Source organism: Salmo salar, chromosome 25 (assembly GCF_965601325.2).
Source record: "Salmo salar chromosome 25, fSalSal1, whole genome shotgun sequence".
NCBI lineage: Eukaryota > Metazoa > Chordata > Actinopteri > Salmoniformes > Salmonidae > Salmo > Salmo salar.
In genome coordinates, this window is record NC_138315.1 from 4,429,395 (window position 1) to 4,457,375 (window position 27,981).

General features: G+C 52.6%; 6 non-coding genes and 4 pseudogenes across 6 annotated transcripts; all 10 read left to right on the top strand.

Moving 5' to 3' along the window:
• The first annotated feature begins 663 nt into the window (after positions 1-663).
• On the top strand, positions 664-846 carry LOC123736311 (U2 spliceosomal RNA). Its single transcript, XR_014382732.1, has one exon. It is a non-coding gene; the product is annotated as a U2 spliceosomal RNA (small nuclear RNA).
• A 501-nt stretch (positions 847-1,347) lies between these two features.
• On the top strand, positions 1,348-1,464 carry LOC123736307 (U5 spliceosomal RNA). Its single transcript, XR_006766044.1, has one exon. It is a non-coding gene; the product is annotated as a U5 spliceosomal RNA (small nuclear RNA).
• A 5,666-nt stretch (positions 1,465-7,130) lies between these two features.
• On the top strand, positions 7,131-7,310 carry LOC123736321 (uncharacterized; annotated as a pseudogene).
• A 561-nt stretch (positions 7,311-7,871) lies between these two features.
• Positions 7,872-7,989, top strand: LOC123736308 (U5 spliceosomal RNA). Its single transcript, XR_006766045.2, has one exon. It is a non-coding gene; the product is annotated as a U5 spliceosomal RNA (small nuclear RNA).
• Positions 7,990-9,968: 1,979 nt separating this feature from the next.
• Positions 9,969-10,145, top strand: LOC145864157 (uncharacterized; annotated as a pseudogene).
• A 696-nt stretch (positions 10,146-10,841) lies between these two features.
• Positions 10,842-10,958, top strand: LOC145864178 (U5 spliceosomal RNA). The gene has a single exon (XR_014382760.1). It is a non-coding gene; the product is annotated as a U5 spliceosomal RNA (small nuclear RNA).
• Positions 10,959-16,629: 5,671 nt separating this feature from the next.
• LOC123740385 (uncharacterized) lies at positions 16,630-16,808 on the top strand (annotated as a pseudogene).
• Positions 16,809-17,234: 426 nt separating this feature from the next.
• LOC123730634 (U5 spliceosomal RNA) lies at positions 17,235-17,351 on the top strand. Its single transcript, XR_006762069.1, has one exon. It is a non-coding gene; the product is annotated as a U5 spliceosomal RNA (small nuclear RNA).
• A 5,655-nt stretch (positions 17,352-23,006) lies between these two features.
• LOC123730562 (uncharacterized) lies at positions 23,007-23,183 on the top strand (annotated as a pseudogene).
• Positions 23,184-23,722: 539 nt separating this feature from the next.
• Positions 23,723-23,839, top strand: LOC123730631 (U5 spliceosomal RNA). Its single transcript, XR_006762066.1, has one exon. It is a non-coding gene; the product is annotated as a U5 spliceosomal RNA (small nuclear RNA).
• The last annotated feature ends 4,142 nt before the right edge of the window (positions 23,840-27,981 follow it).

The window sequence follows — 27,981 nt, forward strand, 5'->3', positions numbered from 1 at the left end:
GGCTCAAGGACCTGAATTGGTTGAGCCTCCACAAGTGTTTGCCGGTACGCTCCACCATGTACCGGCATAGCTTGGCGCGATCCCCCACCTGCCCAAGACCTTCTTGTGGCAGGGGGGAGACTGTGCGCCATGTCTTTTGGGACTGTGCCATTGCCGGAGTAGTATGGGCAAAGGCACGGGTGTTGTTAGGAAGGGTTAGAGGTGATTTTGTTTTGACGTGGGCTAGGTTAGAGAGAGGTGTAGGGAGAGCGAGGGGCACGGATAGGGATAGGTTTCTGCTCTGGCTTCTCATGAGCCTCTTTAAGCGAGGGCTGTGGGAAGCCAGGCAGAACATGGTCAAGACAGGGAGAGATTGGGGGGTGGAAGGAATAGTGAGGAGGGTGGAAGCAGATTTGAGGGGGAGGATGAAGAGGGAGGAGACGAAGTGGGGGCAGCACGCTGCACGGGAGAGATGGAAGGGGGGATTAGGGCTGGGGTTATTTTAGAATAGGGACGGGGGAGATAGGGAAAGGTAGTGTGTAGGATGACGGGGAGGGACGATGCTCCCCTGAGTTTTGTTTTGGGGTTTTTGGTTTGTTTTGTTTTGTAAATTAAAATGCCATTCTATTGATTTTGTATGAAAGGTATGATTTTGTATTGAATGAATGGCATAGAACGTAATAAATTATTTTTTCTAAAAAAAAAAAAAAAAAATCTGTTCTTATCAGTTTAATATCTGATACGTCCCCCATCGGGGGACTACATATTAAATGGATTTTTCGAACAGGGAGTCGGAAATGGGGCTTGCTCCGTCCGCTCCACGCATCGACCCGGTATTGCAGTACCTCCGGGAACGGTGCAACACTTTTCTCCCATTGTCAAGGAAAAAGAAATACACCAAGCTATGTAAAACAGCTAGCAGAAGAAGAGAAGGAATGAAAAAAGAAGAATCATCCAAACTGAAACAAGTGCGAAGCCCCCTTCATGGGGGTCCCCCGTTTTCCCGCCATTTTACTTAAAAAAAAAAACATTGGCCAGGAGTGTGTGTGTGTGTGTGTTTTTGAGCCCCCCCCCAAAAAATACAATCACTTCACCAGGATTGTGTGTGTGTGTGTGTGTGTGTGTTTTTGAGCCCCCCCCCCAAAAAATACAATCACTTCACCAGGATTGTGTGTGTGTGTGTGTGTGTGTTTTTGAGCCCCCCCCAAAAATACAATCACTTCACCAGGATTGTCTGTCTGTCTGTCTGTCTGTGACTTTTTACCCACAGCCCTCGAAAACTTGGAAGAGTGGGTTCGGGGACCACCCGCGGGGACCCGGCCTAGAGTGCACCGTGTGTGTCTCGGGCCCCGACCTCTGACTTCCATACGACTCTGGTTTCTCTTCATTACGCACAAGCCTTTCGCCTTTTACTAAAGACTTCCGTGGAGAGGAACACTTACGAGTTCAACGTATTTTTGGAAGGGCTTTGCTTCTGGCAGAGCCCGGTATCTTGTTTCAAGAGAAATTGACAGAGATGACGCCGAGACTTTTTGCTCAGGCGTTTGACTTGAAGCCGGCTGACCGACCGGCGTATTTTTTCCACTCAAAGTAGTCGCTCGGGCAATTGAGTTCAAGCCCGACGATGACTGGTGTATTTGCCGGGCATTGAACAAATAGTCGCACTAGGATTAAAGAGCTAGTGACCTAACGACGCATTAGCGACTTTTAAAAAAAAACACACCCGCCTGTCACCAGGGAAGCGTTGGGTGAGGAGGAGCCAACTTTTGCCAAACCGATGAGGTCTGCCGAGGCCCCCGGGGGCCCGGCGGGTGCAGGGGTCAATTTGTGGGTTATCGCTTCTCGGCCTTTTGGCTCAGATCAAGCTTGGTACCGAGGTGCCCCAGAGCTCGCTGAGTCAAAAGGTCGGAGATAGGAGGGCGGTATTTTTTGTTTTTGAAGGATTTGGATTTCCACTATTTCCTTTTCTTTAACTAGTAGCTTCTTTTTTGTTGGAAGAGAGCTTTATACTGGACAAGATGGCGGAAAGTAGACCAAGAAGATCGGTTCCAGGGATTGGGCTTGCAAACACGGTGAGGTTTTCATGGAGCAACAAGGAAATGGAGCCAATCGGGAGAGAAAGTTTTGGGAGATCTGTTTTAATGGGGATCCTGAAGCTAATGGTGAAAGACGTGTTATGCCTTCAGGCTAACCCAATTGAAAAAGCCTATGATGTAACTTTCTATACAGAGGCAATGCATGATGATATCATGAAGAAGGCGAAGGCTGTGGGAGGTGTGAGGCCCATGAGTAATTATGAGGTCTCAAGTTTGGCAAAGAACAATTTCAGAGTTGTGACGGTGAATATCTATAACCCGCATGTAAAGGACGAGGAGGTAAGGGCATTTTTGGGGAGGTTTATGGACAACGTTTCATCAGCAAGGCTCCTCAGGGACTCCCTGGGGTTCTGGAACGGAAGGAGAGGGTTCCAGGCACTCCTCAGGGAGGACCCTGAGGGACTGGGTGGATTCCTCCATCCTCCTGCGATGTTCTCCCTGGGGGCTGACAGGGGGACGTTGTACTATGCACGTCAGCCCCCTTTCTGCAGGCGCTGTATGGCCTACGGCCACATCCTCGCCTCGTGCAGCACAAGAAAGTGCAGATTTTGTGGATCTGGAAAGCACGAGGCGAAGGATTGTGACGAGCCGAAGGCATGCCACGGGTGCGGTTCGTCAGCGCACCTGTGGCGGGAATGCCCGGCTCGTAAGGGGTCATACGCGTCTGCAGCTGGAGGGGGAGCAGGAGCGGGGGATGGGGGAAGAAGAGGAAGGGGAGAAGAACAGGGGAAAGAAGGGAACACAGGCCCTGAGAAGACGGCCGAACGAAAGGAGGAGGAGGAAGAGGTGGCATCAGGAGGCAAAGGAAACAGAGAAGGAACGGAAGAAGAAGGACCGGAAGGAGAAGGAGGAAAAGAGGTGGAAGGAAGAAAAGAAGTGGGGGAGCGAGAGAGAACGACAGTGGAGGGGGTGCCGGTGGCAGGGACTGTGGATGGGGAGGAGGGGGTGAGGGAGTGGGGGGACAGTGTGGCGAGTGCCCTCATTGAAGAGATGAGGGAAATGGTGCAAGAGATAGCAGGGAGGGGGGGTGATGTCTCTCCGTTACATACAACACCAAAGAAGAAAGGGAAGAGGAGGAGCGGCTCGGCGGGCTGTGGGGGGGAGGAGGGGGGCAAGCGAGTGATGGGGGAGGGAAGAACGCCCTTGTCCTCGCTGTTCTCCTCAGCCCCTCAACATCTGGTGGAGGAAGACTCCCAGGGCGTGGCGCTGGGCTGGGTGTCTGAGGGGGGATCTCAACTCCTGCTTGGGGAGTTGGGGTCCCCTGCTCTCGACCTCAGTCCAGAAGCCTCCAGGGAGAGAGGAACGGAGGGTGTTGGTGGGGAACCCAGGATGCAGGGCACTCCAAGGCCTAACACCATGCCTGCATCCTGGGTTGGAGAGATGGAGGAGGACGGGGGGACGTCAGGAGAGAAGGCGTTCCCGCCGGATAGGCTGAAGCAGGGGAGCATCGGGTGAGTCTCCTGTTTTTGTTAATTTTGTTTTGAAGTTATTTTGTTGAAATTAGGGTTAGGATTTAATTTATAAATAAACTGTCTGTTAATATTTTTAGTTTAAATGTAAGGGGTTTGAGGGATTTTGTTAAGAGGAGGGCGGTTTTTAGTTTTTTGGAAGGGGTGGGTTTTGATGTTTGTTTTGTACAGGAGGTTCACCTGAGGGATGGAGGGGATGTCATCAGGTTTAGTAGGGAGTGGGATAAGGGGGAGTCAATTTGGGGTATAGGTGGGGTTCACTCTACGGGGGTGGGTATTTTGTTTGGGAATAGGGAGGTTAGAGTAGAGAGCACTTTTGTTGTAATGCAGGGGAGGGTGTTGGGGGTGGATGTCACTTTTAGGGATAGTAGATATAGGTTAGTGGTGGTGTATGGGCCACAGGTGGCGGCAGACAGGAGGGAGATGGTGGACTGTCTGGCGCCCCTGTGTGTCACAAATAGGCACTTGGTGATAGGTGGGGATTTTAACATAGATTTAGGGTTAGCGGGGGATAGTAGTGCAGGCGCCATCAACGGGCTTATGGCTTGCCATGGTCTGGTTGATGGAGGCCTGCACACTACTCCGACAATGGCGGGTCCCACATGGCGTAACTCTCGGGGGGTTGCGCGGAGGCTCGACTATATTTTTCTATCTAGGTCTTTGGGCCAGTTGTCTGGGCGGCTGTTGCCTGTGTTCTTCTCAGATCACGACGGGGTGCTCCTGCAGGTGGGGCCGCCAGTCTGCCTCTTCGGTAGGGGGTACTGGAAATTAGATCGGGATGTGCTGGAGGAGCAAGCTTTCGTTGACACCTTTTTTGGTTTCTTTCGGGGGCTTGAAGGCCTCCGGTCCATGTGCGAGGGGGTGTTGGAGTGGTGGGATTTAGTTAAGGTAAGGATTAGGGCTTTTATAATAGGATATTGTAAGAGGAAAAAAAGGGAGGAAAGGAGGGAGGTGGATCGTATCCAAAGGTTGCTCGAACTCGAGTACGAGGCAGGCAACCTCGGCGGGTCGATTGACTGGGAGAGATCCACTGACCTGAAGGCGCAGCTCAGGGAGCTGCAGGAGCGGAAGGCTCGAGCTTTCCTGGAGCGTGCGCATAATGGCTTTCTAGAACATAATGAGACTTGTTCCGCTATGTTCTTTAAGTCGGTTAGGGGCAGACAGAGTAGGAAGATAATGCATGGGGTGAGGAAAGAAGATGGTAGCATAGTTAGAAAACCGGAGGAAATGGTCAGGGTAACAACTGATCATTTCCGAGGTTTATTTAAAGAGAGGGTAATAGATGTAGAGCAGGGAAATGTGTTTTTAGAACACTTGTCCCGGAGATGTGATGGAGGCTCAGATCTCCCTTGAGGAGGTTGAGAGCGCTCTCAGGAGGATGGGAAAAGGGAAGGTGCCTGGGATGGATGGGCTGCCGGCCGAGTTTTACCTCAAGTTTTGGGGTATACTTGGACCAGTGGTTCTCGAAGTCTTGAAGGCCATCCTTGAGACGGGGGTCCCGGGGGGATCAATGGCGGTCGGTGTGCTGTCACTTCTTTATAAGAAGGGGGAAGCAACTGACCTTGGCAACTGGCGGCCGTTGACCATGCTGTGCGTAGATTACAAGCTACTTGCAAAGGTTTTAGCGGACCGGTTGCGCACAGCCCTTCCCTACGTCGTCCATGAGGATCAGACGTGCGGGGTAGAGGGTCGCTCGATCAGATGGAACCTACAGTTGATCAGGGACTCCATCGCTTGGGTAGAAGATAGGGGGCTGCCTTTAATGGTAGCAGCGCTAGATCAGGCGAAAGCCTTTGATCGCGTGAATAGATCCTTTCTATTCAGGGTGTTAGGTAGATTAGGATTTGGGGAGAAGTTTATAGGATGGATCCGTACATTATATGTCGGAGCAGGGTGCCGAGTTAGTGTAAACAGTCACTTAGGTGACGTTTTTGACCTCTCGTCTGGGGTCAGGCAGGGATGCCCGCTCTCGGCTCTCCTCTTCGTTCTGTACATGGAGCCTCTGGGGGCTGCCATTAGGGCAGACACAGGGGTGGAGGGCTTGCTGATCCCTGGAAGTGGCGGTCTCCGTGTCAAGTTGACACAGTACGCCGACGACACATCCTTGCTGCTTTGCAAGGACTCGTGCCTGACAAGGTCCCTTGCCATTATTGGGGACTTCACCCGAGCGTCGGGGGCGGTTCTTAACCACGCGAAGTCTTCCGTTAAGTTTTTCGGAAGATGGAGTGGTAGGACGGATGTGCCCGGAGGGTTATCTCTCTGTAACGGGGCCCTGAGGATACTCGGGGTCCATTTTGAGACCTCCGGCTCAGCGACGCTGAACTGGAACATGGGCATCGCAGTGGTACAGAAGAAGCTAGCGATGTGGAGGGCTAGGTCTTTGTCCTTTTTAGGCAAGGTCCTGGTTCTCAAGGTGGATGTATTGCCATCTCTATTGTATTTGGCGTACATCTACCCATTGCCGGCTAGTCTGAGGAGGCCTCTAGTGAGGCTGGTGTTTCAGTTCATGTGGGGTGGCAGGTACGAGTGGGTCGCCAGGGCACGCATGATCTGTCCCATCGGGGAGGGAGGTAGGGGGGTACCACATCTCCCCCTCAAGCTGGACGCAATTTTTGTTTCATTTCTGTTGACGGAGCTTGCTCAGCCAGTACTACACCCGTCCGGTTACCTCCTGCGGGTGTTCTTCTCGTATCAGGCGAGAAGCGTAATGGTGTGGTCTAACAAGGGTCCTCGGGCGGAACAGCTGCCGTGGCACTTTGGCCATGCGGCCAAGTGGCTGCGTGCGCACCCCGAGGTTGAAGTCACCCGAGTAGGTTTAGATCACAGGCACCTGTACGAGGAGGTTAGACGGGCAGTAAGTCCGGCACCTGTGGTGGGCATCCCGGCGGCGGTCTGGGAAGGAGTGCAGTCGCGGGGCCTGGACAACAGGCTCAAGGACCTGAATTGGTTGAGCCTCCACAAGTGTTTGCCGGTACGCTCCACCATGTACCGGCATAGCTTGGCGCGATCCCCCACCTGCCCAAGACCTTCTTGTGGCAGGGAGGAGACTGTGCGCCATGTCTTTTGGGACTGTGCCATTGCCGGAGTAGTATGGGCGAAGGCACGGGTGTTGTTAGGAAGGGTTAGAGGTGATTTTGTATTGACGTGGGCTAGGCTAGAGAGAGGTGTAGGGAGAGCGAGGGGCACGGATAGGGATAGGTTTCTGCTCTGGCTTCTCATGAGCCTCTTTAAGCGGGGGCTGTGGGAAGCCAGGCAGAACATGGTCAAGACAGGGAGAGATTGGGGGGTGGAAGGAATAGTGAGGAGGGTGGAAGGTGATTTGAGGGGGAGGATGAAGAGGGAGGAGAGGAAGTGGGGGCAGCATGCTGCACGGGAGAGATGGAAGGGGGGATTAGGGCTGGGGTTATTCTAGAATAGGGATGGGGAGATAGGGAAAGGTAGTGTGTAGGATGACGGGGAGGGATGATGCTCCCCTGAGTTTTTGTTTTGGGTTTTTTCTTTGTTTTGTGAATTAAAAATACCATGATGGATTTACTTTGAATGAAAATTTTGATTTGTATGGTATGAATGGTATGGATTGTAATAAATTATTTTTTCAAAAAAAAAAAAAATCTGTTCTTATCAGTTTAATATCTGATACGTCCCCCATCGGGGGGACTACATATTAAATGGATTTTTCGAACAGGGGAGTCGGAAATGGGGCTTGCTCCGTCCGCTCCACGCATCGACCCGGCATTGCAGTACCTCCGGGAACGGTGCAACACTTTTCTCCCATTGTCAAGGAAAAAGAAATACACCAAGCTATGTAAAACAGCTAGCAGAAGAAGAGAAGGAATGAAAAAAGAAGAATCATCCAAACTGAAACAAGTGCGAAGCCCCCTTCATGGGGGTCCCCCGTTTTCCCCGCCATTTTACTTAAAAAAAATAAATAAAAAAAAATAAAAAAAAAACATTGGCCAGGAGTGTGTGTGTGTGTGTGTGTGGTGTGTGTGTGTGTTTTTTGAGCCCCCCCCCCAAAAATACAATCACTTCACCAGGATTGTGTGTGTGTGTGGTGTGTGTGTGTGTTTTTGAGCCCCCCCCCCCAAAAAAATACAATCACTTCACCAGGATTGTGTGTGTGGTGTGTGGTGTGTGTGTGTTTTTGAGCCCCCCCCCAAAATACAATCACTTCACCAGGATTGTCTGTCTGTCTGTCTGTCTGTCTGTCTGTGACTTTTTACCCACAGCCCTCGAAAACTTGGAAGAGTGGGTTCGGGGACCACCCGCGGGGACCCGGCCTAGAGTGCACCGTGTGTGTCTCGGGCCCCGACCTCTGACTTCCATACGACTCTGGTTTCTCTTCATTACGCACAAGCCTTTCGCCTTTTACTAAAAGACTTCCGTGGAGAGGAACACTTACGAGTTCAACGTATTTTTGGAAGGGCTTTGCTTCTGGCAGAGCCCGGTATCTTGTTTCAAGAGAAATTGACAGAGATTGACGCCGAGACTTTTTGCTCAGGCGTTTGACTTGAAGCCGGCTGACCGACCGGCGTATTTTTTCCACTCAAAGTAGTCGCTCGGGCAATTGAGTTCAAGCCCGACGATGACTGGTGTATTTGCCGGGCATTGAACAAATAGTCGCACTAGGATTAAAGAGCTAGTGACCTAACGACGCATTAGCGACTTTTAAAAAAAAACACACCCGCCTGTCACCAGGGAAGCGTTGGGTGAGGAGGAGCCAACTTTTGCCAAACCGATGAGGTCTGCCGAGGCCCCCGGGGGCCCGGCGCGGGTGCAGGGGTCAATTTGTGGGTTATCGCTTCTCGGCCTTTTGGCTCAGATCAAGCTTGGTACCGAGGTGCCCCAGAGCTCGCTGAGTCAAAAGGTCGGAGATAGGAGGGCGGTAGTTTTTTTTGGTTTTGAGAGGAAAATAGTTTTTGTTTTTCCAGTTTTTTTTGGCTTCTTTTGAAAGAGAGTTGGTTTGGTATTAAGAAGCGTGTCAATTAGCCTGGACGGAAAATGGCACGCTACAAGGGGGTGCCAGGAATAGGCATGGCAAACACGGTGCGTTTTGCTTGGAAGGATAAAGATATGGAGCAGTTCGGGAGAGAGACCTTTGGGAGGACAATTCTCATGGGGACCCTGGAACTTGAGGTAAAGGACGTGCTATGCCTCCAAGAGAATTTGATGGAGGGTGCCTATGATGTGACGTTTCACAAGGAGGATATGTACGAGAAGGTAATGAGGAGGGTGAGAGAGGTGGAGAAGGAGAGGCCCCTGTGCCATTACCAGGTGACCAGCCTGGTGAAGAACAACTACAGGGTGGTCCACAGTGACCATGTTTAATCCACATGTTAAGGATGAGGACGTGAGGGCCTTTTTGGGGCGCTATATGGACAATGTCTCAATGGCAAGGCCTCCTCAGGGACTCCCTGGGGTTCTGGAATGGCAGGCGGGGTTTCCAGGCACTCCTCAGGGAGGACCCTGGGGGGTTGGGGGGGTTACCTCCATCCGCCGGCGATGTTCTCCCTGGGGGCTGACAGGGGGACGTTGTACTATGGCACGTCAGCCCCCGTTCTGCAGGCGCTGTATGGCCTATGGGTCATATCCTCGCCTCGTGCGGCACAAAGAAGTGCAGGGTATTGTGGATCTGCGGAGCACGAGGCGAGGGACTGTGACGCGCCGAAGGCATGTCACGGGTGTGGTATGTTAACGCACCTGTGGCGTGAATGCCCGGCGCGTCAGAGGTCCATACGCGTCTGCAGCTGGGGGGGGAGCGAGAGCCGGGGATGGGGGTAGGAGGGACCAAGAACCAAGTACTGGAACAGAGGGAGCGGGACACACGGGTGGAAGAGGAGGAGAAAAACGGAAGCGGGAGGAGAAAAAAGAAGACAACAGCATAGTGGAAACGGAAGGGCAGGAGGCTGAAGGAGAGCAGGAGGAGGAAGGAGACAGGAGAGTGAAGGGGCCAGAGAAGACGGCTGGGGAGAGGAAGGAGACGGAGAAGGCAACAGAGAGGGAGGAGACTGGGGAAGACGGCGGTGGAGAAGAAAGAGACAGAAAGGAAGGAGACAGGGAAGAAGGCGGTGGAGAAGAAAGAGACAGAAAGGGAGGGAGACAGGGAAGACGGCGGTGGAGAAGAAAGAGACAGAAAGGAAGGAGACAGGGAAGAAGGTGGTGGAGAAGAAAGAGACAGAAAGGAAGGAGGACAGGGAAGAAGGTGGTGGAGAAGGAAAAGACAGAAAGGGAGGAGACAGAGAAGGTAGTGGTGGCGGGACCAGTAGGAGAAGGAGTGAAGGAGTGGGGGGACAGTAAAGAGGTGAAATCACGGGTGGAGGTGGAGAAGGAGGCAAGCTATGAAAACATTTTGCCTTTTACTCCACCACACAAGAGGTCGAAAAGAGGGGAGCGCTTATTGAATGAATGGCATTGATTGTAATAAATTATTTTTTCAAAAAAAAAAAAATCTGTTCTTATCAGTTTAATATCTGATACGTCCCCCATCGGGGGACTACATATTAAATGGATTTTTCGAACAGGGAGTCGGAAATGGGGCTTGCTCCGTCCGCTCCACGCATCGACCCGGTATTGCAGTACCTCCGGGAATGGTGCAACACTTTTCTCCCATTGTCAAGGAAAAAGAAATACACCAAATCTATGTAAAACAGCTAGCAGAAGAAGAGAAGGAATGAAAAAAGAAGAATCATCCAAACTGAAACAAGTGCGAAGCCCCCTTCATGGGGGTCCCCCGTTTTCCCGCCATTTTACTTAAAAAATAAAAAAATAAAAAAAAAATAAAATACATTGGCCAGGAGTGTGTGTGTGTGTGTGTGTGTGTGTGTGTGTGTGTGTGTGTTTTTGAGCCCCCCCCAAAAAATACAATCACTTCACCAGGATTGTTTGTGTGTGTGTGTGTGTGTGTGTGTGTGTGTGTGTTTTTGAGCCCCCCCCAAAAAATACAATCACTTCACCAGGATTGTGTGTGTGTGTGTGTGTGTGTGTGTGTGTGTGTGTGTGTGTGTGTGTGTGTGTGTGTGTTTTTGAGCCCCCCCCAAAAAATACAATCACTTCACCAGGATTGTGTGTGTGTGTGTGTGTGTGTTTTTGAGCCCCCCCCAAAAATACAATCACTTCACCAGGATTGTCTGTCTGTCTGTCTGTCTGTCTGTCTGTCTGTCTGTCTGTCTGTCTGTCTGTCTGTGACTTTTTACCCACAGCCCTCGAAAACTTGGAAGAGTGGGTTCGGGGACCACCCGCGGGGACCCGGCCTAGAGTGCACCGTGTGTGTCTCGGGCCCCGACCTCTGACTTCCATACGACTCTGGTTTCTCTTCATTACGCACAAGCCTTTCGCCTTTTACTAAAGACTTCCGTGGAGAGGAACACTTACGAGTTCAACGTATTTTTGGAAGGGCTTTGCTTCTGGCAGAGCCCGGTATCTTGTTTCAAGAGAAATTGACAGAGATGACGCCGAGACTTTTTGCTCAGGCGTTTGACTTGAAGCCGGCTGACCGACCGGCGTATTTTTTCCACTCAAAGTAGTCGCTCGGGCAATTGAGTTCAAGCCCGACGATGACTGGTGTATTTGCCGGGCATTGAACAAATAGTCGCACTAGGATTAAAGAGCTAGTGACCTAACGACGCATTAGCGACTTTTTAAAAAAAACACACCCGCCTGTCACCAGGGAAGCGTTGGGTGAGGAGGAGCCAACTTTTGCCAAACCGATGAGGTCTGCCGAGGCCCCCGGGGGCCCGGCGGGTGCAGGGGTCAATTTGTGGGTTATCGCTTCTCGGCCTTTTGGCTCAGATCAAGCTTGGTACCGAGGTGCCCCAGAGCTCGCTGAGTCAAAAGGTCGGAGGTAGGAGGGCGGTAATTATTTTTGTGAGGATTTGGTTTTTCACCAAGCGGCTTCTTTTTTATTGGAAGAGAGCTTTACCGGACAAGATGGCAGAAAATGTTCCAAAAAGATCGGTTCCTGGGATTGGACTTGTAAACACGGTGAGGTTTGCATGGAGCAGCAAAGACATGGAGCCAATCGGGAGAGAAACATTTGGGAGATCTGTCTTGATGGGGATCCTGAATCTGACGGTTAAAGACGTTTTATGCCTTCAGGGTAACCCAATAGAGAAAGCCTATGATGTCACCTTTTACACCGAGGCAATGCATGACGAAATCATGAAGAAGGTGAAGGCTGTGGGAGATACGAGGCCTTTGAGTTACTACAAGGTCTCAAGTATGGCGAAGAATAACTTTAGGGTGGTAACTGTTAATATATACAACCCGCACGTCAAGGACGAGGAGGTAAGGGCATTCCTGGGGAGGTTTATGGACAACGTATCATCGGCGAGACTCCTCAGGGACTCCCTGGGGTTCTGGAATGGCAGGCGGGGTTTCCAGGCACTCCTCAGGGAGGACCCTACGGGATTGGGTGGATACCTCCATCCTCCTGCGATGTTCTCCCTGGGGGCTGACAGGGGGACGTTGTTTTACGCACGTCAGCCCCCGTTCTGCAGGCGTTGTATGGCCTACGGTCATATCCTCGCCTCGTGCAGCACAAAAAAGTGCAGAATTTGTGGATCTGCGGAGCACGAGGCGAGGGACTGCGACGAGCCTAAGGCGTGCCACGGGTGTGGCTCGTCAGCACACCTGTGGCGGGAGTGCCCGGCTCGTCAGAGGTCATACGCGTCTGCAGCTGGGGGGGGAGCAGGAGCGGGGGATGGGGGAAGAAGAGGGGAAGGAAGGACATCACAGGAAAAGGACAAGAGAAAAGAACGGAAAGAAGAGGAGCAAGGAGCGACAGCAGGAGGGCAGGGGGAGAAAGAAGACACGGGAGCAGAAAAAGGAGAAGATTTGAAAGGAAGAAAGGGAGTGGAGGAGCGAGAGACACCGACAAGGGAGGGAGAGGTGGTGGAGGGGGTGCCGGTGGCGGGGGCTGGGGAGGAGGAGGAGGGAAGGGGGGTGAGGGAGTGGGGGGACAGCATGTCGAGCGCCCTAGTGGAGGAGTTGAGGGGAATGGTGGAGGAGCTGGCGGAGAGGGGGAGTGGTGTCTCTCCGCTGCCTCCAAAGCAGAAGAAGAAAGGGAAGAGGGGGAGCTCGGCATGCTGTGAGAGGGAGGGGGGTGAGGGGGGGGAGGGGGTGGCCAAGCGTGTGATGGGGGAGGGAAGAACGCCTTTGGCATCGCTGTTTGCCTCAGCCCCCCAACAGCTGGTGGAGGGAGACTCCCAGGGCGTGGCGCTGGGCTGGGTGTCGGAGGGGGGATCTCAACTCCTGCTTGGGGAGGTGGGATCTCCTGCTCTCGACCTCAGTCCAGCTGCCTTTAGGGAGAGAGGAGAGGAGGGTGTTGGTGGGGAACCCAGGATGCAGGGAACTCCAAGGCCTAACACCATACCTGCATCCTGGGTTGGAGAGATGGAGGAGGACGGGGGGACGTCAGGAGAGGAGAAGACGTCCCCGCCGGATGAGACGAAGCAGGGGAGCATCGGGTGAGTCTCCTGTTTTTTGTTATTTTTTGGCTTAATTATGTTGATGTAGAATTTTATTTTTAAATGACATTTTCTGTTAATATTTTTAGTATAAATGTAAGGGGTTTGAGGGATTTTGTTAAGAGGAGGGCGGTTTTTAGTTTTTTGGAAGGGGTGGGTTTTGATGTTTGTTTTTTACAGGAGGTTCACCTGAGGGATGGAGGGGATGTCATCAGGTTTAGTAGGGAGTGGGATAAGGGGGAGTCAGTTTGGTGTATAGGTGGGGTTCATTCTACAGGGGTGGGGATTTTGTTTGGGAATAGGGAGGTGAAGGTGGAGGGCACGTTTGTTGTGATGCAAGGAAGGGTTATGGGGGTGGATGTCACTTTTAGGGATAGTAGGTATAGGTTAGTGGTGGTGTATGGGCCGCAGGTGGCGGCAGACAGGAGGGAGATGGTGGACTGTCTGACGCCCCTGTGTGTTACAAATAGGCACTTAGTGATAGGGGGGGATTTTAATATAGATTTAGGCGTAGGGGGAGAGAGTAGTGCAGGCGCCATCACCGGGCTAATGGCGTGCCATGGTCTGGTTGATGGAGGCCTGCACTCTACTCCGACAATGGCTGGTCCCACATGGCGCAACTCCCGGGGGGTTGCGCGGAGGCTCGACTACATTTTCCTATCTAGGTCTTTGGGTCAGTTGTCTGGGCGGCTGTTGCCTGTGTTCTTCTCGGATCACGACGGGGTGCTCCTGCAGGTGGGGTCGCCAGTCTGCCTCTTCGGTAGGGGGTACTGGAAATTAGATCGGGATGTGCTGGAGGAGCAAGCTTTCGTTGACACCTTTTTTGGTTTCTTTCGGGGGCTTGAAGGCCTCCGGTCCATGTGCGAGGGGGTGTTAGAGTGGTGGGATTTAGTTAAGGTAAGGATTAGGGCTTTTATAATAGGATATTGTAGGAGGACAAAAAGGGAGGAAAGGAGGGAGGTGGATCGTATCCAAAGGTTGATTGAACTCGAGTACGAGGCAGGCAACCTCGGCGGGTCAATTGACTGGGAGAGATCCACTGACCTGAAGGCGCAGCTCAGGGAGCTGCAGGAGCGGAAGGCTCGAGCTTTCCTGGAGCGTGCGCATAATGGCTTTTTAGAACATAATGAGACTTGTTCCGCTATGTTCTTTAAGTCAGTTAGGGGTAGGCAGAGTAGGAAGGTAATGCATAGGGTTAGGGAAGAAAATGGCAGTATAGTTAGAAAGCCGGAGGAGATGGTCAGGGTGACAACTGATCATTTCCGAGGTTTATTTAAGGAGAGGGAAATAGATGTAGAGCAGGGAAATGTGTTTTTAGAACACCTGTCCCGGCGATTGCCGGAGGACATTAGAGATGCGATGGAGGCTCAGATCTCCCTCGAGGAGGTTGAGAGTGCTCTCAGGAGGATGGGAAAAGGGAAGGTGCCTGGGATGGATGGGTTGCCGGCCGAGTTTTACCTCAAGTTTTGGGGTATACTTGGACCAGTGGTCCTCGAAGTCTTGAAGGCCATCCTCGAGACGGGGCTCCCGGGGGGATCAATGGCTGTCGGTGTGCTGTCACTTCTTTATAAGAAGGGGGAAGCAACTGACCTGGGCAACTGGAGGCCATTGACCATGCTGTGTGTAGACTATAAGCTCTTAGCAAAGGTCTTAGCGGACCGGTTGCGCACAGCCCTTCCCTACGTCGTCCATGAGGATCAGACGTGCGGGGTAGAGGGACGCTCTATTAGGTGGAACCTACAGTTGATCAGGGACTCCATTGCTTGGGTAGAAGACAGAGGGCTGCCTTTAATGGTAGCAGCGCTTGATCAGGCGAAAGCCTTTGATCGCGTGAATAGATCCTTTCTATTCAGGGTGTTAGGTAGATTAGGATTTGGGGAAAAGTTTATAGGATGGATCCGTACTTTATATGTCGGAGCGGGGTGCCGGGTTAGCGTAAACAGTCACTTAGGTGATGTTTTTGACCTCTCGTCTGGGGTCAGGCAGGGATGCCCGCTCTCGGCACTCCTCTTCGTTCTGTACATGGAGCCTCTGGGGGCTGCCATTAGGGCGGACACAGGGGTGGAAGGCTTGCTGATTCCTGGAAGTGGCGGTCTCCGTGTAAAGTTGACACAGTACGCCGACGACACCTCCTTGCTGCTTTGCAAGGACTCGTGCCTGACAAGGTCCCTTGCCATCATTGGGGACTTCACCCGAGCGTCGGGGGCGGTTCTTAACCACGCAAAGTCTTCCGTTAAGTTTTTCGGAAGATGGAGTGGTAGGACGGATGTGCCCGGAGGGTTATCTCTCTGTAACGGGGCCCTGAGGATACTCGGGGTCCATTTTGAGACCTCCGGCTCAGCGACGCTGAACTGGAACATGGGCATCGCAGTGGTACAGAAGAAGCTAGCAATGTGGAGGGCTAGGTCGTTGTCCTTTTTGGGCAAGGTCCTGGTTCTCAAGGTGGATGTATTGCCATCTCTATTGTACTTGGCGTACATCTACCCATTGCCGGCTTGTCTGAGGAGGCATCTAGTGAGGCTGGTGTTTCAGTTCATGTGGGGTGGCAGGTACGAGTGGGTCGCCAGGGCACGCATGATCTGTCCCATCGGGGAGGGAGGTAGGGGGGTACCACATCTCCCCCTCAAGCTGGACGCAATTTTTGTTTCCTTTCTGTTGACGGAGCTTGCTCAGCCAGTACTACACCCGTCCGGTTACCTCCTGCGGGTGTTCTTCTCGTATCAGGCGAGAAGCGTAATGGTGTGGTCTAACACGGGTCCTCGGGCGGAACAGCTGCCGTGGCACTTTGGTCATGCGGCCAAGTGGCTGCGTGCACATCCCGAGGTTGAAGTCGCCCGAGTAGGTTTAGACCACAGGCACCTGTACGAGGAGGTCAGACGGGCAGTAAGTCCGGCACCTGTAGTGGGCATCCCGGCGGTGGTCTGGGAAGGAGTGCAGGCGCGGGGTCTAGACAACAGGCTCAAGGACCTGAATTGGTTGAGCCTCCACAAGTGTTTGCCGGTACGCTCCACCATGTACCGGCATAGCTTGGCGCGATCCCCCACCTGCCCAAGGCTTTCTTGTGGCGGGGAGGAGACTGTGCGCCATGTCTTTTGGGACTTTGCCATTGCCGGAGTAGTATGGGCAAAGGCACGGGTGTTGTTAGGAAGGGTTAGAGGGGATTTTGTTTTGACTTGGGCTAGGCTAGAGAGAGGTGTAGGGAGAGCGAGGGGGACGGATAGGGATAGGTTTCTGCTCTGGCTTCTCATGAGCCTCTTTAAGCGGGGGCTGTGGGAAGCCAGGCAGAACATGGTTAAGACAGGGAAAGATGGGGGGGTGGAAGGAATAGTGAGGAGGGTGGAAGGAGATTTGAGAGGGAGGATGAAGAGGGAGGAGAGGAAGTGGGGGCAGCATGCTGCCCGGGAGAGATGGAAGGGGGGATTAGGGCTGGGGTTATTTTAGATTAGGGACGGGAAGATAGGGAAAGTTAGTGTTTAGGATGACGGGGAGGGATGATGCTCCCCTGAGTTTTTGTTTTGGGTTTTCGTTTGGTTTTTGAATTAAAAATGCCATTATTATTTGTGTTTGGATTGAATGTATGAGTTTGTATTGTTTTGTATTGTATGAATGGCATTGAATGTAATAAATTATTTTTTTCTATAAAAAAATCTGTTCTTATCAGTTTAATATCTGATACGTCCCCCATCGGGGGACTACATATTAAATGGATTTTTCGAACAGGGAGTCGGAAATGGGGCTTGCTCCGTCCGCTCCACGCATCGACCCGGTATTGCAGTACCTCCGGGAACGGTGCAACACTTTTCTCCCATTGTCAAGGAAAAAGAAATACACCAAGTATGTAAAACAGCTAGCAGAAGAAGAGAAGGAATGAAAAAAGAAGAATCATCCAAACTGAAACAAGTGCGAAGCCCCCTTCATGGGGGTCCCCCGTTTTCCCGCCATTTTACTTAAAAAAAAAAAAAAAAAAAACCTTGGCCAGGAGTGTGTGTGTGTGTGTGTGTGTGTGTGTGTGTGTGTGTGTTTTGAGCCCCCCCCCAAAAATACAATCACTTCACCAGGATTGTCTATCTGTCTATCTGTCTGTCTGTCTGTCTGTCTGTCTGTCTGTCTGTGACTTTTTACCCACAGCCCTCGAAAACTTGGAAGAGTGGGTTCGGGGACCACCCGCGGGGACCCGGCCTAGAGTGCACCGTGTGTGTCTCGGGCCCCGACCTCTGACTTCCATACGACTCTGGTTTCTCTTCATTACGCACAAGCCTTTCGCCTTTTACTAAAGACTTCCGTGGAGAGGAACACTTACGAGTTCAACGTATTTTTGGAAGGGCTTTGCTTCTGGCAGAGCCCGGTATCTTGTTTCAAGAGAAATTGACAGAGATGACGCCGAGACTTTTTGCTCAGGCGTTTGACTTGAAGCCGGCTGACCGACCGGCGTATTTTTTCCACTCAAAGTAGTCGCTCGGGCAATTGAGTTCAAGCCCGACGATGACTGGTGTATTTGCCGGGCATTGAACAAATAGTCGCACTAGGATTAAAGAGCTAGTGACCTAACGACGCATTAGCGACTTTTAAAAAAAAACACACCCGCCTGTCACCAGGGAAGCGTTGGGTGAGGAGGAGCCAACTTTTGCCAAACCGATGAGGTCTGCCGAGGCCCCCGGGGGCCCGGCGGGTGCAGGGGTCAATTTGTGGGTTATCGCTTCTCGGCCTTTTGGCTCAGATCAAGCTTGGTACCGAGGTGCCCCAGAGCTCGCTGAGTCAGAAGGTCGAAGGTGGTAGGGAGGAGAGTTTTCTTGGGTTGGAAACTTCTTTAATTTTCCCTCCAAATTTTTTTTTTGGAGCTCATTTATCAAGAAAAATGGCGCGGATTTCAAGCAGCAGATCGGTTCCTGGTATGGGTCTAGCAAACACGGTACGGTTTGCATGGAGGGATAAGGAGTTGGAGCCAGCCGGGAGAGAAACCTTTGGGAGGACGATCCTGATGGGGGTATTGAAGCTGGCGGTTAAAGACGTTTTTTGCCTCCAGGGGAATCCCACAGAAGCCGCTTATGATGTGACTTTTTACAATGAGGAAAAACATGATGAGATCATGCAGAAGGTGAGAGAAGTTGGAGCTGGAAGGCCGATGTGCCATTACGAGGTCACAAGCTTGGCGAGGAATAATTTCAGGGTGGTAACCGTAAACATCTATAACCCCCATGTCAAGGACGAAGAGGTGAGGGCCTTTCTGGGGAGGTATATGGACAAGGTATCCTCAGCAAGGCTCCTCAGGGACTCCCTGGGGTTTTGGAATGGGAGGAGAGGGTTCCAGGCCCTACTCAGGGAGGACCCAAAGGGACAGGGTGGCTACCTCCATCCCCCCGCTATGTTCTCCCTGGGGGCTGACAGGGGGACGTTGTTTTATGCACGTCAGCCCCCGTTTTGCAGGCGTTGTATGGCCTACGGCCATACCCTCGCCTCGTGCAGTACAAAAAAGTGCAGATTTTGTGGATCTGGAGAGCACGAGGCGAGGGACTGCGACGTGCCGAAGGCGTGCCACGGGTGTGGCTCGTCTGCACACCTGTGGCGGGAGTGCCCGGCTCGCCAGAGGTCATACGCGTCTGCAGCTGGGGGGGGAGCAGGAGCGGGGGATGGGGGAAGAAGAGGAGGGGATGGAAGGCCGGCTCAGGACGTGAGCACAGGCCCCGAGGGGAAGGCCACAAGGAAGGAGGAGGAACAAGGAGCGGCAACAGGAGTGGAGGCAGACAAGGAAGGAACGGGAGCAAAAGAACTGGGAAGAGAGGAGGAGGAGGAATGCAAGAGAGTGGAGGAGCCTGAGAGAGAAGAGCGCGAGGGGGGGGTGGTGGCGAAGGAGACGGTGGAAGGACCAGTGGAGGAGGAGGAGGAGGGGGGGAGGCGGGAGTGGGGGGAAAGTGCCCTGGTGGAAGAGATGAGGGGTATGGTGGAGGAGCTGGCGGGGACAGAGGGGGGTATCTCTCCTCTACCACCATCACCAAAGAAGAGGGCGAAGAGGAGGGTGCGTTTGGCTGACAGTGAGAGGGAGGCCAAGAGACCGATGGGGGCGGGAGAGACCTCTGGGTTGCCGCTGGATTCCCCAAACCCTCAACTTCTGGTGGGGGGGGGACCCACCTAACAAGGCCCAGGGCTGGGTGGATGAGGAGGTGGGGAGTTTTTTGTTTGGGGACTCCGTCTCCCCTATTCTCTTTCAGACCAGCTATAGCGCTGGGGAGGGGGAGGAGTGTGCGGGTAGACCCAGGATGCAGGGCACCCCGGTGCCAAACACCATTCCTGCATCCTGGGTTGGTGAAATGGAGGACACGTCGGGTGTACGGACGGCGCTCCCGCCGGTAGACATGGAGCAGGGGAGCATCGGGTGAGTCTCCTGTTTTTTGTTTTTCTGTTGGGGTTTAGTTTTTTTCTTGAGTAAAGGTTGATTTGTTTTATTTATTATAATTATTCATGGGGTTAAATTTTACGTTTGTTAGTTTAAACGTAAGGGGATTAAGGGATTTTGTTAAGAGGAGGGTGGTTTTTAGTTATTTGGAAGGTGTGGGTTTTGATTTTTGTTTTTTGCAGGAGGTTCACCTGAGGGATGGAGGGGATATCAGTAGGTTTAGGAGGGAGTGGGACAAGGGGGAGTCGGTTTGGAGTATAGGGGGGGTGCACTCATCGGGGGTAGGGATTTTGTGTGGGCATAGGGAGGTAAAGGTGGAGGGTTATTTTGTGGTTATGCAGGGGAGGGTGTTGGGGGTGGATGTCACTGTAAGAGATTGTAAATTTAGATTAGTGGTGGTGTACGGGCCACAGGTGGCGGCAGACAGAAGGGAGATGGTGGACTGTCTGGCGCCCCTGTGTGTTACAAATAGGCACTTAGTGATAGGAGGGGATTTTAATATAGATTTAGGGGTAGGGGGGGATAGTAGTGCAGGCTCCATCACTGGGCTAATGGCTTGCCATGGTCTGGTTGATGGAGGCCTGCACACTACTCCGACAATGGCTGGTCCCACATGGCGCAACTCCCGGGGGGTTGCGCGGAGGCTCGACTATATTTTTCTATCAAGGTCTTTGGGTCGGTTGTCTGGGCGGCTGTTGCCTGTGTTCTTCTCAGACCACGACGGGGTGCTCCTGCAGGTGGGGTCGCCAGTCTGCCTCTTCGGTAGGGGGTACTGGAAGTTAGATCGGGAGGTGCTGGAGGAGCAAGCTTTCGTCAACGCTTTTTTTGGTTTCTTTCGGAGGCTTGAAGGCCTCCGGTCCATGTGCGAGGGGGTGTTAGAGTGGTGGGATTTAGTTAAGGTAAGGATTAGGGCTTTTATAATAGGGTATTGCAGGAGGAAAAAAAGGGAGGAAAGGAGGGAGGTGGATCATATCCAAAGGTTGATTGAACTCGAGTATGAGGCAGGCAACCTCGGCGGGTCGATTGACTGGGAGAGATCCACAGCCCTGAAGGCGCAGCTCAGGGAGCTGCAGGAGCGGAAGGCTCGAGCTTTCCTGGAGCGTGCGCATAATGGCTTTTTAGAACACAATGAGACTTGTTCCGCTATGTTCTTTAAGTCAGTTAGGGGCAGGCAGAGTAGGAAGGTAATGCATGGGGTTAGGGAAGAAAATGGCAGTATAGTTAGAAAGCCGGAGGAGATGGTCAGGGTGACAACTGATCATTTCCGAGGTTTATTTAAAGAGAGGGTAATAGATGTAGAGCAGGGAAATGTGTTTTTAGAACACTTGTCCCGGCGTTTGCCGGAGGACATTAGAGACGTGATGGAGGCTCAGATCTCCCTCGAGGAGGTTGAGAGCGCTCTCAGGAGGATGGGAAAAGGGAAGGTGCCTGGGATGGATGGGCTGCCGGCCGAGTTTTACCTCAAGTTTTGGGGTATACTTGGACCAGTGGTCCTTGAAGTCTTGAAGGCCATCCTTGAGACGGGGGTCCCGGGGGGATCAATGGCTGTCGGTGTGCTGTCACTTCTTTACAAGAAGGGGGAAGTAACAGACCTTAGCAACTGGCGGCCGTTGACCATGCTGTGCGTAGACTATAAGTTGTTAGCAAAGGTCTTAGCGGACCGGTTGCGCACAGCCCTTCCCTACGTCGTCCATGAGGATCAGACGTGCGGGGTAGAGGGCCGCTCTATTAGGTGGAACCTACAGTTGATCAGGGACTCCATCGCGTGGGTAGAAGACAGAGGGCTGCCTTTAATGGTAGCAGCGCTAGATCAGGCGAAAGCCTTTGATCGCGTGAATAGATCCTTTCTATTCAGGGTGTTAGGTAGATTAGGATTTGGGGAAAAGTTTATAGGATGGATCCGTACTTTATATGTCGGAGCGGGGTGCCGAGTTAGCGTAAACAGTCACTTAGGTGACGTTTTTGACCTCTCGTCTGGGGTCAGGCAGGGATGCCCGCTCTCGGCTCTCCTCTTCGTTCTGTACATGGAGCCTCTGGGGGCTGCCATTAGGGCAGACACAGGGGTGGAGGGATTGCTGATCCCTGGAAGTGGCGGTCACCGTGTCAAGTTGACGCAGTACGCCGACGACACCTCCTTGCTGCTTTGCAAGGACTCGTGCCTGACAAGGTCCCTTGCCATCATTGGGGACTTCACCCAAGCGTCGGGAGCGGTTCTTAACCACGTGAAGTCTTCCGGAAGATGGAGTGGTAGGACGGATGTGCCCGGAGGGTTATCTCTCTGTAACGGGGCCCTGAGGATTCTCGGGGTCCATTTTGAGACCTCCGGCTCAGCGACGCTGAACTGGAACATGCGCATCGCAGTGGTACAGAGGAAGCTAGCGATGTGGAGGGCTAGGTCTTTGTCTTTTTTAGGCAAGGTCCTGGTTCTAAAGGTGGATGTATTGCCATCTCTATTGTACTTGGCGTACATCTACCCATTGCCGGCTTGTCTGAGGAGGCCTCTAGTGAGGCTGGTGTTTCAGTTCATGTGGGGTGGCAGGTACGAGTGGGTCGCCAGGGCACGCATGATCTGTCCCATCGGGGAGGGAGGTAGGGGGGTACCACATCTCCCCCTCAAGCTGGACGCAATTTTTGTTTATTTTCTGTTGGCGGAGCTTGCTCAGCCAGTACTACACCCGTCCGGTTACCGCCTGCGGGTGTTCTTCTCGTATCAGGCGAGAAGCATAATAGTGTGGTCTAACACGGGTCCTCGGCCGGAACAGCTGCCGTGGCACTTTGGCCATGCGGCCAAGTGGCTGCGTGCGCACCCCGAGGTTGAAGTCGCCCGAGTAGGTTTAGATCACAGGCACCTGTACGAGGAGGTTAGACGGGCAGTAAGTCCGGCACCTGTAGTGGGCATCCCGGCGGCGGTCTGGGAGGGAGTGCAGGCGCGGGGCCTGGACAACAGGCTCAAGGACCTGAATTGGTTGAGCCTCCACAAGTGTTTGCCGGTACGCTCCACCATGTACCGGCATAGCTTGGCGCGATCCCCCACCTGTCCAAGACTTTCTTGTGGCAGGGAGGAGACTGTGCGCCATGTCTTTTGGGACTGTGCCATTGCCGGAGTAGTATGGGCAAAGGCACGGGTGTTGTTAGGAAGGGTTAGAGGTGATTTTGTATTGACGTGGGCTAGGTTAGAGAGAGGTGTAGGGAGAGCGAGGGGGACGGATAGGGATAGGTTTCTGCTCTGGCTTCTCATGAGCCTCTTTAAGCGGGGGCTGTGGGAAGCCAGGCAGAACATGGTTAAGACAGGGAAAGATTGGGGGGTGGAAGGGATAGTGAGGAGGGTGGAAGGAGATTTGAGAGGGAGGATGAAGAGGGAGGAGAGGAAGTGGGGGCAGCATGCTGCCCGGGAGAGATGGAAGGGGGGATTAGGGCTGGGGTTATTTTAGATTAGGGACGGGAAGATAGGGAAAGTTAGTGTTTAGGATGACGGGGAGGGATGATGCTCCCCTGAGTTTTTGTTTTGGGTTTTCGTTTGGTTGTGAATTTAAAAATGCCATTATTATTTGTGTTTGGATGGAATGTGAGTGAGTTTGTATTGTATGAATGGCATTGATTGTAATAAATTATTTTTTCAAAAAAAAAAAAATCTGTTCTTATCAGTTTAATATCTGATACGTCCCCCATCGGGGGACTACATATTAAATGGATTTTTCGAACAGGGAGTCGGAAATGGGGCTTGCTCCGTCCGCTCCACGCATCGACCCGGTATTGCAGTACCTCCGGGAACGGTGCAACACTTTTCTCCCATTGTCAAGGAAAAAGAAATACACCAAGCTATGTAAAACAGCTAGCAGAAGAAGAGAAGGAATGAAAAAAGAAGAATCATCCAAACTGAAACAAGTGCGAAGCCCCCTTCATGGGGGTCCCCCGTTTTCCCGCCATTTTACTTAAAAAAAAAAAAAAAAAAAAAAATATACATTGGCCAGGAGTGTGTGTGTGTTTTTGAGCCCCCCCCAAAAAATACAATCACTTCACCAGGATTGTGTGTGTGTGTGTGTGTGTGTGTGTGTGTGTGTGTGTGTGTGTGTGTTTTTGAGCCCCCCCCCAAAAAATACAATCACTTCACCAGGATTGTGTGTGTGTGTGTGTGTGTTTTTGAGCCCCCCCCCAAAATACAATCACTTCACCAGGATTGTCTATCTGTCTGTCTGTCTGTCTGTCTGTGACTTTTTACCCACAGCCCTCGAAAACTTGGAAGAGTGGGTTCGGGGACCACCCGCGGGGACCCGGCCTAGAGTGCACCGTGTGTGTCTCGGGCCCCGACCTCTGACTTCCATACGACTCTGGTTTCTCTTCATTACGCACAAGCCTTTCGCCTTTTACTAAAGACTTCCGTGGAGAGGAACACTTACGAGTTCAACGTATTTTTGGAAGGGCTTTGCTTCTGGCAGAGCCCGGTATCTTGTTTCAAGAGAAATTGACAGAGATGACGCCGAGACTTTTTGCTCAGGCGTTTGACTTGAAGCCGGCTGACCGACCTGCGTATTTTTTCCACTCAAAGTAGTCGCTCGGGCAATTGAGTTCAAGCCCGACGATGACTGGTGTATTTGCCGGGCATTGAACTAATAGTCGCACTAGGATTAAAGAGCTAGTGACCTAACGATGCATTAGCGACTTTAAAAAAAAAACACACCCGCCTGTCACCAGGGAAGCGTTGGGTGAGGAGGAGCCAACTTTTGCCAAACCGATGAGGTCTGCCGAGGCCCCCGGGGGCCCGGCGGGTGCAGGGGTCAATTTGTGGGTTATCGCTTCTCGGCCTTTTGGCTCAGATCAAGCTTGGTACCGAGGTGCCCCAAAGCCCGCTGAGCCAATAGGTCGAAGGAAGGCAGGAGGGAGGAAAGTTTTTTGTTTTGGAATTTTTTTCCCAACAATATTTTTTTCGAGAACACAAGTATCCAAGAGAAAATGGCGCCAAATGTATCGAGCAGATCAGTCCCTGGGATGGGATTGGCAAATACTGTGCGTTTTGCTTGGAGAGATAAGGAGAAGGAGCCGTCTGGGAGAGAGACCTTCGGGAGGACGATCCTAATGGGAGTGCTGAAGCTGGAAGTAAAGGACGTTTTTTGCCTCCAGGGGAACCCAATGGAAGGAGCATTCGACGTGACCTTCTACACGGAGGTGCAACATGACGAGGTCTTGAAGAAGGTGAGAGAAGTGGGAGGAGATAAGCCGATGGGCCATTATGAAGTCTCAAGCCTTGCAAGGAGCAATTTTAGGGTGGTGACAGTGAACCTGTACAACCCGCATGTGAAAGACGAGGAGGTGAGGGCATTCCTCGGGAGGTATATGGACAATGTATCAACAGCAAGGCTCCTAAGGGACTCCCTGGGCTTCTGGAATGGGAGGAGGGGATTCCAGGCTTTGCTCAGGGAGGACCCTAAGGGTTTGGGTGGTTACCTCCATCCTCCTGCAATGTTCTCCCTGGGGGCTGATAGGGGGACGTTATTTTACGCCCGTCAGCCTCCATTCTGCAGGCGTTGTATGGCCTACGGTCATACCGTGGCCTCGTGCAGCACTAGGAAGTGCAGATTCTGCGGATCGGGTGAGCACGAGGCCAGGGACTGTGACGAGCCCAAGGCGTGCCACGGGTGTGGCTCGTCTGCGCACCTGTGGCGGGACTGCCCGGCTCGTCACAGGTCATACGCGTCTGCAGCTGGAGGGAGAGCAGGGGATGGGGGTAGAGGAGGAAAAGAGGACCAGGACACCGGAGCGGGCCTGGATGGACAGACACCAAGGGAGGAGACGGCGGTCCCGAGAGGAGAGAGGCAGAGGAGAGAGAAGGTCAGAGAAGATGGGGAGAAGGGGAAGGAAGAGGACGGAGTCAAGGGAGCGGCGAGGAAGGAGACGGCGACAGCAGTGGGAGAGGAGGTGGAGAAGGACAAGAAGGAAGGCCCAGAGGGGGATTTGGAGAGGGGGGAAGGAGGAAAGGAGTGGGGGGACAGTGACATGTCGAGTGCCCTGGTGGAGGAGATGAGGGGCATGGTGGAGAAGCTGGCGGGGAGGGGGGACGATGTCTCCCCTTTGACGCCCACACCAAAGAGGAAAGCGAAGAGGAGGGGGAGCTACAGGGAAGGCAAGAAGGAGAGTGGTGGGGGGCAGGAGGGGGAGGCCAAGAGAGCAATGGGGGAAAAGGGGAGTAAGGCCGGAGATGCCTCAGCAACCTCATTGGCTCCCCCGGACTCTGATCTGCTGGGGGAACTGGATCACCCAGGTGGGGCTCAGGAGAGGGCGCTTGGGGGGTCGCAGCCCCCTTTTTGTGATACAGGGCCCCTTTTTTTCTGCCCAGAAAGCAGTGGGGAGGGGGAAATGGAGGAGCTGGGAGACCAATCCAGGGTGCAGGGCACTCGGGTGCCCAACACCATTCCCGCATCCTGGATTGGGAAGATGGAGGAAGAGGGGGCGGCGTCAGGAGAGGAGAGGACGTCCCCGCTGGATGAGATGGAGCAGGGGAGCATCGGGTGAGCCTCCTCTTTTATTTTGTGTGTTTTGTGGGTGAGGGTTTCTTTGTTTTATTTTATAATGAATATTTCTGTTACTTTTCTTAGTTTAAATGTAAGGGGTTTAAGGGATTTTGTTAAAAGGAGGGCGGTTTTTAGTTATTTAGAGGGTGTGGGGTTTGATTTCTGTTTTTTACAGGAGGTTCACCTGAGGGATGGAGGGGACGTAAATAGATTTAGGAGGGAGTGGGATAAGGGAGAATCATATTGGGGTATAGGAGGGGTGCACTCAACAGGAGTAGGGATTTTGTGTGGGAATAGGGAGGTTAAAATAGAAAGCACTTTTTGTATAATGCAGGGGAGGGTGTTGGGGGTAGATGTAACATATAGGGAGGGTAGATATAGGTTAATTGGGGTGTATGGGCCACAGGTGGCGGCAGACAGGAGGGAGATGGTGGACTGTCTGGCGCCCCTGTGTGTCACAAATAGGCACTTGGTGATAGGAGGGGATTTCAATATAGATTTAGGGTTAGTGGGTGATAGTAGTGCAGGCGCCATCACCGGGCTAATGGCTTGCCATGGTCTGGTTGATGGAGGCCTGCACTCTACTCCGACAATGGCTGGTCCCACATGGCGCAACTCCCGGGGGGTTGCGCGGAGGCTCGACTACATTTTCCTATCTAGGTCTTTGGGTCAGTTGTCTGGGCGGCTGTTGCCTGTGTTCTTCTCAGATCACGACGGGGTGCTCCTGCAGGTGGGGTCGCCAGTCTGCCTCTTCGGTAGGGGGTACTGGAAATTAGATCGGGATGTGCTGGAGGAGCAAGCTTTCGTCGACACCTTTTTTGGTTTCTTTCGGGGGCTTGAAGGCCTCCGGTCCATGTGCGAGGGGGTGTTAGAGTGGTGGGATTTAGTTAAGGTAAGGATTAGGGCCTTTATAATAGGATATTGTAAGAGGAAAAAAAGGGAGGAAAGGAGGGAGGCGGATCGTATCCAAAGGTTGATTGAACTCTAGTACGAGGCAGGCAACCTCGGCGGGTCGATTGACTGGGAGAGATCCACAGCCCTGAAGGCGCAGCTCAGGGAGCTGCAGGAGCGGAAGGCTCGAGCTTTCCTGGAGCGTGCGCATAATGGCTTTTTAGAACATAATGAGACTTGTTCCTCTATGTTCTTTAAGTCGGTTAGGGCCAGACAGAGTAGGAAGATAATGCATGGGGTGAGGAAAGAAGATGGTAGCATAGTTAGAAAACCGGAGGAAATGGTCAGGGTAACAACTGATCATTTCCAAGGTTTATTTAAAGAGAGGGTAATAGATGTAGAGCAGGGAAATGTGTTTTTAGAACACTTGTCCCGGCGATTGCCGGAGGACATTAGAAATGTGATGGAGGCTCAGATCTCCCTCGAGGAGGTTGAGAGTGCTCTCAGGAGGATGGGAAAAGGGAAGGTGCCTGGGATGGATGGGTTGCCGGCCGAGTTTTACCTCAAGTTTTGGGGTATACTTGGACCAGTGGTCCTCGAAGTCTTGAAGGCCATCCTTGAGACGGGGGTCCCGGGGGGATCAATGGCGGTCGGTGTGCTGTCACTTCTTTATAAGAAGGGGGAAGCAACTGACCTTGGCAACTGGCGGCCGTTGACCATGCTGTGCGTAGATTACAAGCTACTTGCAAAGGTTTTAGCAGACCGGTTGCGCACAGCCCTTCCCTACGTCGTCCATGAGGATCAGACGTGCGGGGTAGAGGGTCGCTCGATCAGATGGAACCTACAGTTGATCAGGGACTCCATCGCTTGGGTAGAAGATAGGGGGCTGCCTTTAATGGTAGCAGCGCTAGATCAGGCGAAAGCCTTTGATCGCGTGAATAGATCCTTTCTATTCAGGGTGTTAGGTAGATTAGGATTTGGGGAGAAGTTTATAGGATGGATCTGTACATTATATGTCGGAGCGGGGTGCCGAGTTAGCGTAAACAGTCACTTAGGTGACGTTTTTGACCTCTCGTCTGGGGTCAGGCAGGGATGCCCGCTCTCGGCACTCCTCTTCGTTCTGTACATGGAGCCTCTGGGGGCTGCCATTAGGGCAGACACAGGGGTGGAAGGCTTGCTGATTCC